Raw genomic sequence first — 12,727 nt, 5'->3', positions numbered from 1 at the left:
GGGGATGGTGATCTCCTCTTTACACAGTGGAGAAAATCAAGGCCAAGTGAGACAGCAGTGGTATGATGACCCTGCAGGATGGCAGGATGGAGGCTGATTAACAACAGGGAGAAGGGACAGAGGCATGGGGGGCAACAGTGGCTTGAGATGAGTTGGATATGTCCAGGCAGCTTCCCTAGTAGAGTCTACTTGCCTACATGGGTTATATAGATCATGGTGATGTTTTACCATCATCTGCAAGACCTCGAGGCTGAGACCCCTGTTGTGCTGGCCGGTGGACCACCTCATCATCATGGTACATAATTTTTGTGGATTCAGATTATAGCAAAATAAAGAGTTTTCCATCTTTCCCTATCTCATGGCTGGTGTTTGCTGCTGCTTCTCAGGTTGTAAACATGCTCAAGTTACTTCCAAAAACCCCCAGTCTCTTTACCCTGGGTATTTTCCCACTACTGCCTTTGCCCAGCTTTCGTCCCTTCTTTTCCTTCGTTTCCCTTCTCTATGTCTAGGAAAGTGATGTAAAGTGTGAACCGCATTTTGTGCGTCCCCGTCCTTCCTCAGCTGACTGCAGTGCTCTCACCCCTGGTCCTCAGGGACATTTGGTGGAGTCGCTGCTCCATTCTTCTCTCTAGGACCCTAATGCCTCTTTATCTGCCTCTAGCCCCTCTGGCTGTTGGTTCTCAGGCTCTTTGCTGGCTCCTCTTCCTCTGTCTCCCTGTAAATCCAGACGTTCCCCAGGCTGGGCCCCCAGCCTTCCCCCCTTTCACCCGCACATGTGTGCTACTGACTCACAGCCAAATCCTCATCTCTGCCAAGAAGTCAATCTGGAGCCCCAGACCCACTGGGTATCTTGAGCAGCCTATCCTTGAAGACACCTCCCGTTCAGCAGCTCGTCTTCTCCTTGATATCTTCTTCCCTTCCAGAATATCCTGCCATAGGGAATGAAGAACAGTTTGCTGTTGACAAGCCCAGACCCTTGGAATTCATACTTCACTCTCCCTAGTCCCTTATGAGTCAGTCACAAGTGCTCTTAGTTTTGCCTCCTCTATACCTTAGCATTCAACCCCCGACCTCAGCCTCTCTAACTTATTTTCTAATGTCAACTCTTCTTCATTTCTCGCCTGGACCATGCAATAGCCACGTTTCCAGCTGTGCTCCAAACTCGGCTCTCCCCTCCGCATCACCGCTCTGCTGATCTAACCCACACAACGGCCTGTGCACCTCTTGCTCAGGTTTTTCAGATGGATCCCCATACTGTGCGTGAACCCTGAACTCCTTCCAGTTCGTCAGGCGATTGTGACTTAGCCCCAGATGTCTTCCAGCGTTTCTCCCCCTACACGTGATTCCCCCATGTCTGGATGACATTGTGCCAGTGTGTATCCTTGTCTCTTATCTGAACACCCCCTTGTCCCGATCAATCCATGGCTTGTTTGCCTGGAAAACATCTACTTTGTAGCCCACATACCCTCTTCTCGCTTATGTCTTTGAATTTCTCTAGAGTTAGATGCTCCTTTTCCTGGGGTCCTCCGAGAAAGCCATTACTTTTTTACAGTTTGGGTTTCTTTCCCCTGAGTCTGTAAGTCCCTTGAGGGCACTGGCTCCTCGTCACTTCCTGAACCTGATACACTTCTCGTATTTTAGGACTTTCCCTTCTCCTGGGTTTCACATCACTCTCTTGCTTCTCAGGTATATATCCTCAGAGAGGTCTTCCTGTGGAATAGGGAAGTCCCTTCTTTCCCCTCCCCCTTCTGCCTGTCTTCACACTTCTCAGATATAGATGTTCACGTGTCATCATTGTGGTTGCCTGACTCCCCACTGAACGGCAGCTCCACGCAGACCTATTTCTGTCTCCTTGTTCCCTGGTTGGGGGCCGATGGCCTGACACTTAGTAGGCCCTCAGTGAAGATTTAGATGAATGATCGAATCACACCCTCTCCAGTTAACATACCTCCTGGCACTGAGGGACCATTCAGCAGAGGTTTATTAAAGGACTGGACACAGACTATGCATTGAACCCACCACCCCGAGGAGACCGGTGGCTTCCTGGAAGAGAGAAGCAAGACAGCTGGAAGAGAAATCAAAATGACTGGCTAGTGGCAAAGTCCGTCCTCATCAGAATTCTGGTTCAGTTATTCAGTTCAGATTTTTGGCAAGTGATGCAAATTCTTTCTCAGAAAATGTTGATTGATTGCACAGTTGTACCCACTTCATTTGCAAACCTTCATTATCTCTTTTTCCTTTCCTCCCTCCGTCTGCATTTAGAAGGGGAGGAGCTGTATAATTCCGCAAGGCAGTTTTTGTGAATAAACCAACTAACTGGCTGTTTCTTTCAGTCTCACAGTTTCCACACAGAATACAAGTGTCTGCTTCCGTGGTGTGCTCCCCCTTGACTGAATTTCTTGCCTTCATTCACTGGAGTGTCGTTTGTTTGCTTCCCTGTTCATTCAGTGAGTCAGTTGTTCAGTTTCACAGACAGTACAGGTATACGTACGTTTGGTTGGTTCCCAGTTCCTTCAGTGAGTCAGTTGTTCAGTTTCACAGAAGCAGGGCAGGGCGTGTACAGGTATGTATGGGAGGCTTGACTCGACTTGAGTTTTTGACATAGGGTCTATGGCCGGTTTTCCAAAGCGCTCTGGAATTTCTGTAATTATATATACAAAGTTGTATATGTGAATATTGAGGATTTCCTTAAACAAATTTGTTTTTCAAAGGAAAAAACACATTAAGAACCTTTAGGAAAGGGAGGCTTGAGCTTAGCCTTGAACCTGAACAATAGGTCCTCAAGTTAAGTTTTTTCTCTGTTCATTTCCTAGTCAGGAGAAGTATCAAAGTTATGTTTCTTATGTTGGTGGCAGGTCTGGCTGTCTTGTAAGCCTGTGCACGAGTCTGTACACTGCACACTGTGCTCATCTTTTTCCTGTTGGGCTTTTAACTTTGCCGACATCGTGGCCTCTGGTCTGTATCCCAGAGGCAGACACCTGTAGTGACGCAGCCCTGATCTGCTACTGTGTGTGAGGCCTAATCCCTGCTCTGTTGCCATCAGTAATTGTGTGGGCTTTTGTTTATACAAAACAAGAGGATAGCTGGTGGGGTTGTAAGGGCTGATTTGGGTTTCCAGTGGTGGTGGCTGTGTGTATGTTTACTTCATGAAGTTACGTCTGAGGCACTTGGCATCTTAAAGCGAATGCCAGTTACTGCTGGAATAGGGCATGAGTGAATCCGTCACAAGAAAATTCAGTGGGCAGTTGCTAACACTCGGTGAATTGCTGGCTCTGAGCCCGTGTACGTGTGAAATGTTTGCACTGGTTGGAGGCCCTGCATGCACTTGGCTTGCAGGGTTTGTGGTGACACTGTGGATTTGATGTCATGCTGTAGGAAAGGCAGGAGCTGGTGAGAGAAGCAGTCCTCATGCTCCTGCTAAATGGGGGGGAAAGATGGTGAGAAAAGGCATCTTCAGCCCAGCTGCTGCTTTTCCTAACAGGGAGGAGAGAGCTGAGGCGGGCTGGGAACCCCGCGGCTGGACCTGTGCTCCAGAGTGTTCATTTGTCCACAAGTGTCCATTGCGTGGCCCTGTGTTCCGGCCCTCCTGTAGCTGCTGGGGTTTCAGCAGTGTACACAATTGCTCGGCTGGTGAAGGCAGCACGCTAGTGGGGGAGACAGACGCTGTGCAAATAAGCTGTGGGAGGAAAATTAAAGCAGGGTGGGGCATGTTGCATGTCCTCACATCTGTTCTAAGAGGCATTAACCCTTTTGACAGAATGAGAAATTGAGGTCCATGGAGCCTAATTTGTCTAAGACCGCACAGTGAAGTAGAGAAAATGGAGGGTTTGAGACTCGGCCTGCCTGGCTCCAGAGCACAAAACCTGTCCCTGAGCACAGCTGGCTCCTGGTGTGGGATTCCTCTCCCTGAAACGCTCCAAGCAGAGAGGACAAGCAGCACCCTGGGAATGAATCAGATAGCCGACAGTCAGGCCCTGAGTCGCAGTAATGCTCCCCAGAACCCTGAGGTGATGTGACAGTCTGCCCGGTGGCCCAGTTGCCTCGCACTGTGACAAAGTGGGTACACTGATGGGGGTGCACCTCGGGGGCTGATGCCAGCAGCATTGTTTAACTCAGGTGGGAGACTAGCTCGTAAAGTTTTTCCATGGGCTTTCAGACGCTGTTGAGTGGACATTGTTCCTCCTGGGTGTAATTGTGTGGCTACTAAGTGGCAATGGTGAGCCCCTAGAAAGGCACTGTGCGGTGGGGGGTGCCAGCCCTGCGAGTGTCTGAGAGTTGTCGTTACAGTTTAAGGAAAAGCAGTGACATGCCTTCCTGTCTGGCCAGGAGACCCCAGGGTCCTGGCCACCGTAGTTCACTGTTCGTGTGACCTTACTCCTACCCATTTCCAGCAGTTCCCTGGGTGAGGACCGACTCCACTTCCTCCCTCCCCCCACCCTGAGTAGAAAGTTGACAGTTACACGCTTACTGCATTTTATTCATTTGCTGCTATGTCAGTCCTCCCACTAGCCTCTGATCACCTAGAGGGTCAGGATGGCACCTTTTCATTTTTACATCCTCTGACACAGTGTCCAGCACAGAGCAGGGCTCAGCAAATTTAGCGTGGATGCTTTTAGCTTTCTTCTGCCAGCCTATGTAGACACGGAATAGGGGCCTGGCTTACATCTCTAACACCTTGGTCCATGGACTTTAATATCTTCCATATTATAAGGCTGCACTACATTTTGGATGAACACATGTAATCCCATAGCCTGAGATTATTGTGCCTTGGACATTGATCAGAGTGACTTTTCAATAGCAGGTGCTGTTACAGCAGAGCTCTGTGTCTTTTGGGCCAACACCCCACTGGTTCATGGAACTATTTATGTTGACTGTTCTTTTGGCAGAAAGAAAGTACAGAGCCCCATGCCAAGCATTGATGGGGCCCAAAAGTGAGCGAGTGAGAGGGAAAGCGAGAGAGGCAGAGAAGGCGAGAGACCTTGCGTCCTCTCTCCCACAGAAACACAAGCTGTTTCCTGCAGCACCGAGGTGTCTTAGTTCCCTTTCGTATCAGTGGCCTCAGAAAGCCCGGAGGATGGATGGAGCATTAGACTGAAAGTAATAAAGCTGTGCCTGACTTACCTCAGTATTTGTAGCAGATGTTACAAATGTCATAACATGAAGCTTTGGGATCAGGCTAAAAAATAAAAAATCAAGATACCAGATGTGGACCTTTTCCATTTACCAGTAAGGGCAACTGACGCTGTACTGATTCAGTGGCAATTCCCACCCCTTCCTACTGGGCAGACTCATGCCACTAACTGCTTGCTTGCTGCTGAGATCAGAGGGGTATCAGCAGCAAAGGAGCACTCATGGGAACAGCTCTTAAGATACTTTGCAAAATGAAAGTGTGCCGATCCTCCCCTCACCACCTCCAGGGAGCTCATGAACTCTAATACCCAAGTGAAACATTTAAACCACTCAAAAAAGAATGTTTAGTGTATCTGTGGGAAAGGTCATTTCTACCCCTGAAAGGATAAGTGTTAAATAACCCAAAGTTAGTGCTGTATTCGAATCCCAGACTGGCTGTGTTCTCTGTTACTGCCTTGAGACTGTGGTCACAGAGTGACTATCTGTGAATTGTGGGCAGACATGTGAGAGAGCGCTGTTCCTGCCTGACATAAACCAAGCCCGGGATTCGTAGAGGAAAGTGGTCACTGGCAGAAGAGTTGAAACAACCACAGAAGCAGCTCGAAACTAGGGCCCGAAGCTGGTGGTGAAAGCAGGGCACTGTGCTGGGCCAGGTGTGTGCCCAGGCTTGCAGCCTGGGCGGGTGTCTGTGACAGGCGCTCTGTGTGCCAGCCGGGGCTCTTCTTAGCATGCAGGACCGCCTCGCTCGGGGACCATGTCCTCCTCAGCTCTGTGTCCTGAGCATCCAACAGAGAGCCGGCTGCACCGTGAGGTTCAATGCCTGTTTGCTGCTATAGCCCTGAAGCCAGAATAAATTAGTTTGTATCTTCTTGCTGAGTTCACGTTAGATAAAAATCAAGACCGTCTATCACTCAGCGATCCTCCTAGTCTATATTCTTTATTCTAAAGTCACTTTATAACTGTGTCTCTCAAAACTTCTTCAGATTGAGAGGGGGTTATCTTATATCTCTACAAGGAATCCAAAGATAGGGATCAATTTTTGTCATGATTGATTTTTGTTTCCCTTTTATTTGTTTTGTAAAAAAAAAAAAAAAGGAAATTTTTATTCCCTCCACTGTGTATAAGGACTTAAATAGTTAACTTTAAGCTGTATGTCCAAAAGCAATTCTCATGAGTTCAAGTTGCTGAAAACAATAACTAGACTTAGAAAAGCCTTGATGTCTTTTAAGTTAGAAAAAAAAGTCCCTAAAAGAATGCCTTATTTTTATATACATCATCAGTGTATTTTAGAATAATTAAGAAAGTGAAATCATAATAATTGAGTAACAGCTACCATTGTTTTTTGTTTTTTGTTTTTTTTTTTTTTTTTGAGACAGAGTCTCACTATGTCACCCTGGGTAGAGTGCCGTGGCGTCACAGCTCACAGCAACCTCAAACGCTTGGGCTTAAGTGATTCTCTTATCTCAGTCTCCTAATAGCTACCATTTTTAAAAAGTCCTCTTTGGACCTTTAGCAATTACTTCTGGAGTGTCAGGAACATTAAGGCGTGTGTTTATCTATTAGAACAGTCCCCTCTTCCACAACCCCTGGCTTCACATGAGGACCCCTGGTGTACCGCCCCCCCCCAAGCCTCTGCCCAGGCTGTGGATTTGCCTGCTTTTTCTTGAGGTTCTGTCCTCAGAGACTTAGACTGTCAGAAGTTGACCTCATTCCCTCAAGTGCTTTCACTCCAAACAGCAGCTCGACCCACTGCCTTAAGAATTTCATTGTCAAGGGAAGTGTGGGTTCTCCCATGAAGAATGTTAATCGCCCTATATATGTAGCCTGTGCAAGGAGCACACAGTAGTTCCTATAGTAACTGACACATCACAGAAGGGCCGTTTTCCCCTTTCTCCAGCGACAGAGGGAGAAATCTCTGCCTAGAAACTCTCATTTCTTTCAATGACAAAGAAAGGCAGGGTGGGCAACGCGAATCTTTGAAATGGAAACTTTGTACTAGGAAGAAGTCCCTCCCTGTAATTCGTTGCTGACCAAATGCATGAAAACCTAGTCAAGACGGACAGCAGTGATACTCAGGTGCTATTTCACACTTAAGAGGACTCTGCCGTTTTGATATAGAAAATTGCAAAGAAAAAATCTGAATATCGTGTGAATACTATTTAATTCTTAAGAAGGTGAGATGTTCAGGATCCATGCTCCCGTGACTACACACTGATTGAATATCATATGTTTTCCACTTAGTCCTTTAACAGCGGAAGTGATATAAGCATGCTTCTTTGAAAGCCTGGTTCCGTATGAACCCAAGCAGGCCTGGTGTCTTTTCCCCAAATCCAGGAATTCACTTGGAAGTTTTTAAACTTTTAACAATCACATCGTTCTTTCCTCTAATTCCTTCAGTCCACACTTAAATTGGGGAATACATTTAAATTTGTGTTGGATCAAAGAACTTTGCATCAGCATTAAGACTTTGTGAAGTTGCAACTATCTGATTAAATACTTTTTTGGTCTAAATTGTTAGTGTAATGTGTTAATAGGCTCTAGGAGATAAATTGTGAAGATTTTTAATCAGGCATGTGGTTTTTGTCCCTATTTCTTTTGTCTGGTCATCGATTATCCTGTATTTTAAAAAGTAGAAAGTAATCTTGGTGAAAGTGTGTTAAAGCATGGTTACTATAAGTACTCAGATATTTATATGAAGTACTGCATGTAAATTCTCCCTACAGCACTTTGAATGGCAGAGTTCCAAATGTCCGTGGGTTAGACTGGCACCCAGCACCATTTCCATGCCTCTTCTCCAGACCTGAATCCCCCTGCTGTCTATGACATGAGCAAACATGAGGAGTTTAGTGTTAAGAAGAGCCAGCCTGTGAGTGTGGGCTTCACAGCAGGCAGAGCGTGAGGGCCAGTTTCAGAATGAAGGTGCAGTCCCATCTGATATGCAAACACAGACATTTTTATTTTGATAGGGAAGCACACACACACTGATAGGTGCCTTGTGAACTTATGAGGCTCCTGAGAAAACCCTCCCTGGTTTCCTTGGCCCTGCAATGAGGGCACCTAATTGAAATTCTTCAAGGAAAATCCCTTTTCTTTTTTTCAGTAGCCATGGAAGGACTCAGTAAGGATTCTATACTCCCTTCTTCCCCAGACTCTGACTTTGTTCAGCCCACGTGCTGCGTGGGATGTCCAGAGGTTCCCGTGGCACGCCCTTCAGGCCTTCCTTCCTCTCAGGCTCAGTGTGGGAACAGATCCTTGCCCTCTGGATGAAGGATTCAGAGGACAACTGTCAGAGGTGACCCCACATGATGCTGGCCCTTTTGCTTGGTAGACGATTCCTGGTTCCATTCTTGAGACGCGACCTGCAGAACTCTGAGGCTGTGTTTACCTGTGGAGCTGCTCAGTTGCCCACAGTGTAAGGGGACGTGAGAAAGGACCTCCAAAATGGGCTTTCCCGTCTGCCAATGGCTGTTTCATCCCCATAAAGCCATCCGTTGGAAACCCTGCCTCTCCACGTCAAGCCACCTTCACCTCTGAATACCTTTTCTGAGTGATCCCCGGGCTAGCCGGCCGCTCTGTGGCTTGTGGTCTACCTCCCTGTGGTGAATGGCGCTAGTGAGGAGCTGGGGGCGTGAAGGGAAAGGGCAAGGCAGGACACGAGGCCAGGGAGGCTCTTGACTCCCTCCCCCCTTTCATTATGTGTGTCCACTGAGCTGTCCTGTTTCTGTTTCATGATGGGTTCTTCTGTGGCAAGCTGACCTTTCAGCTGAATAGGTCAAATTCCCACTGAGCGCTAATCCTCCACCTTCATGCCGGTGCGTCCCCTGAGGTCGCACGAGGGGCTGGCGAGGAATATGACTGGGAGTATGTGGTACATTTCCCAACAGAAGGATCGTCTTTTATTGCACTCAATTAATTCTCAAAGACGGCTGTGTGAGGTTATGCTGAAGAGTCCAGATGAGAACGTTTGTGCTGACATCGTGGAGGGGCCAAGCTCATTTTTTCAGATGCATGTTTCAGACTGTGGTTTCCTTCCAAGTCTTCCACATTTTTAATGAGAGAAAGGCCAAACGCACAGTCCTAATGATTCATCATATCATTTTGGATTTCTGAAAGAGACAATTAGAATTTCCTTTGTTGATTTAAAAAAAAAAAAATTCTCCCTTAAAGTCTCTCCCACTTAAAGTTTCTTACCATGCTAGGTGTTTGTTTTTAACCTTTATAAAACATAAGGTAGTATGGTTGTGGTGCTTGTTGGTCATTATATGCTGGGCTTAGTTTTTGTTTTAAATTGCATAAAATTTTCTTTTGAACTATTAGGTTTCATAACACTAGTTACCTTATAGTAGCGAGAAATTGTCAGTATCACATAGGTGTTCCGTAAATGTTGAATTGAATTTTAAGTTGAATTACTATCATTTGATCTTTCTTGCTTATAACAGTCTGGACAAACTGTTCAACTTACCCTCCCATCTCAGTGTCAGTGAGCTGGTGACATCATCTTCATAGACTGGAGACTGTACGTTCCGTTCATTTAGCCATGTCTTGCAAAAATAGATATCGGTGTTTCTTTTGGTTAATTTAGTTAGTGTTTTTTAAGTTTCAGAAAGTAGTTCCTTTTAATTGAACAGACAAATCAATGAAATACCTGAGTAGATCAGATGAAGCACCGGCCCCGTCAGGAATGATAAGTGTACATGCGTCTGGGCTACCAAGTGGTTTTAGATGCTGTCACTTTCCCAAATACAGAAATTCAAGAGAACCTCAAAAGCAATTTATTACTTCTCTAAGGATGATAGACCCCACTGAGGAACTGGCTCTTTAGTTTTTCTTTAGGTGTTAATGATACTCTATAAACACAATGAGATTAACATGAAGGAACAAAATAAATGTGTTCGCATCGTGTTTGAGTTATCAGCTCATTGTCTCAATTCTCAAAATGCGAACTGTGATAAGTGCAGGGTAAGAAGTCCGTATTGAACATCTCCTTGGTTAGCAGTAATGCTGGAGTGGAAGCTGCGCGCCTACCAGGGCGTAATGGACTCCTGCTTAACATATTTATGTTGGTTGTAAAATTAGGAACTGTCATTACAGCCCACATCACCTGCATAAGTGCAAAACATATAAATCAAGAGAAGTTCCAGTGTCATAAAAATGCCATTGAATAGGATAGCATGAAACTACTTACAAGACACTTGTATATTATGCTAGCATGTATGGGGATGCATGATCAGATTTCTAGGGGATTTGAAGAACAAAGAATAGCAGTGCAGGGGAGACTCACGGATGGAGGCATTTGGAGAACAGTCTGAGCACTCGTGGAGAAAGGCAGGAAATGAGAGGCCAATAGCCAGGCTTGAATAACCCCCGTGTACCCCACTGAAGACGCCTGTCTTGATGCTTCTAGAAAGTGTTTGAGCTGCCATCTGTTCTTCCTGGAGCTTGTTGCCTCTTTGGGCCTTCTAGAAAATAAGCATTCTCCTTCCATTTCCTGTGATTTTTTAGGGTCTCATTATCTGGAGGCGATTGCTCTCTTGGCCCCTTGGTAATCCAGATTTTGTAGAATAGTTTATCTTCTCTGAAATTAGTCTATTTTTTGTGAGATGCCATGGTTTATTTTGAACTTTGCAGTTGGAAGCCCTGAGGTGCCCCCTAAATTATGAACTATTAATAAGAATCTTTCTGAGTCCTAAATACTGCCTAAAAAACAGAATGGACATTTGAAGTTTTTCAACTCTCCCTTCTCTCTCCCCAAAGCCACCCACCCCCATAATCTTACCAAAAAAAAAAAAAAAAAATGCTGCAGATTTTATTCATGTGGGATCATTCACACCAAGCTACCATAATGTGCAATTAACACTCTAGAAACTGAAAACAGTATTCAGCAAGACAGCTGCATTATCAGAAATGCCAAAGGAGTTTTGAAGGGAGTAATGTGCATGTTAGAATAGGAAATTAATCAGAAACGCACGCACACACGCGCGCACACACACGCACACACACGCCGTAGTACTGTCAGTATATCTGAATATTAAAATTTTTAAAATCCTGTGTGTGTATTTGCAATAAAGTTTAATCTCAGCATAGAAGACTAATTTTTCTGTGTTAAGATCTTTAATTGTGTGTGTTTTGCTTCTGAACCAAATGATGTTAGGGCGGAGATCTCGAAAATTCTTTCCAGCTGGAATATTTTTTGATAATAATCACTCTTCAATCATATGTAATACATTTGCCCATAAAAAAATGCCCCTTTCATTCTTCTCTTGCTAATAATTATGATGCTTAATACTCATGGTGTTTTCAAAGTGCCTTCTAGGACATTACAGACACTGACTCACAATTGACAGGGTAAAGTCCCAACTTTGGCACAGCACAATGATCATAAGTACATTTATATTTTAATCCTTGCTAGGCTGTGGATTCAACTGACCAATTTAGTAACTGAAATGAAACAGAATTATCCAAGTAGCATTTTGCTGGAATTTTCCTGCCACCTTGTTGAAAATGTTTTCAGAATTAAGAAAGTAGGGGGCTTTTATTTTCAATGAGTAATAACAGGGCTTCGGGGGATAATTATTTGTCATAAAATTTTCAAAAAAATCAGAAAAAACACAGGGAATATACCTGTTGTGAATATAGAAAAGACATGAATATTTTCTGTCATAAACCACTGTAAAGCAACAGATTTTAATGATGTTTTAAAAAAAAGAATAGAAGAAAAAAAATTTAGAAGAACAGATTTAAAAGGAAATTGGTACCACATAGTGAGACTCTGTCTCAAAAAAAAAGAAATTTATAAAGAGATGACCCTCAGTTATGGATTCCACAAATATCATACATGAAGCCTACTTTTGTTAAGGATTATTGGGGTTCCTAGGGTGGCAGGTGCCTCTAGGAAAAGCATGTCAGATATACCAAGAAGAGAAAGGAGTGATTCCAAGTTAATAGAAGAGGAGTGTTGCGGAACTTGAGACGAGAAACAATCGCTGACCCAGTGAGGCACAAGTCAGCCAGGGCCCACCTGGGCTTGGCTGGTCCTGTAGGAAGATTTCTAGTGTGAATATGCAGTAAATATGAAATCCAGTCTTGGGATACTTAGCACTAGTGCAAACAGTCATTAATGGGAATCTCTTATCTAAAATGTCGTTTGGTAAATTGTAATAAAATTATTACATTGGAGAATGCAGAACACAAAATTGCTGTTTGTTGTTATCTAGCCCAGAGGATATGAAAAGTTAGGTTTTTCTGGAGGGAAAAAGGCAGGATGCAGATGCTTAAAAATATCAATACCTTACTTTTAAGCAAAGAACAGTGAACTAATTTATTTTAAAGGAATCTGAGCCCTCCTACGGTTTTACTCCAATACAGGCAAAACAACCCCAAAGACTTTCTTTAAAAGTCTGAATGTGGCTTTGTAATCTGTCTAGCAGTTGACAGTCTGAATCGGAAATTCAACCCAGGCTGTGCTTATGCTCAGAGAACCCGAAACCCAAATGATAGTAGGTGGCGTTTCAGATCTCATTGCTGTGCTAACTAGGTTGAGACGCAATTCTAGGTAGAGAGAAATTAGGCTGCACGTATGAAATCAGAGCTCCAACTT

At 44.6% G+C, this 12,727-nt stretch overlaps 1 protein-coding gene across 2 annotated transcripts in view; it reads left to right on the top strand.

Annotated features, from left to right (window-relative positions):
* Nucleotides 1-12,727, top strand: part of NPAS3 (neuronal PAS domain protein 3) — an 845,925-nt gene that overhangs the window by 402,747 nt on the left and 430,451 nt on the right. The gene's annotated exons all lie outside the window — the stretch shown is intronic.

Source organism: Otolemur garnettii, unplaced genomic scaffold (genome assembly GCF_000181295.1).
Source record: "Otolemur garnettii isolate 467f Iridium unplaced genomic scaffold, OtoGar3 scaffold00052, whole genome shotgun sequence".
In the NCBI taxonomy this organism is placed as follows: domain Eukaryota; kingdom Metazoa; phylum Chordata; class Mammalia; order Primates; family Galagidae; genus Otolemur; species Otolemur garnettii.
This window is presented reverse-complemented; position numbering and strand designations above follow the sequence as displayed.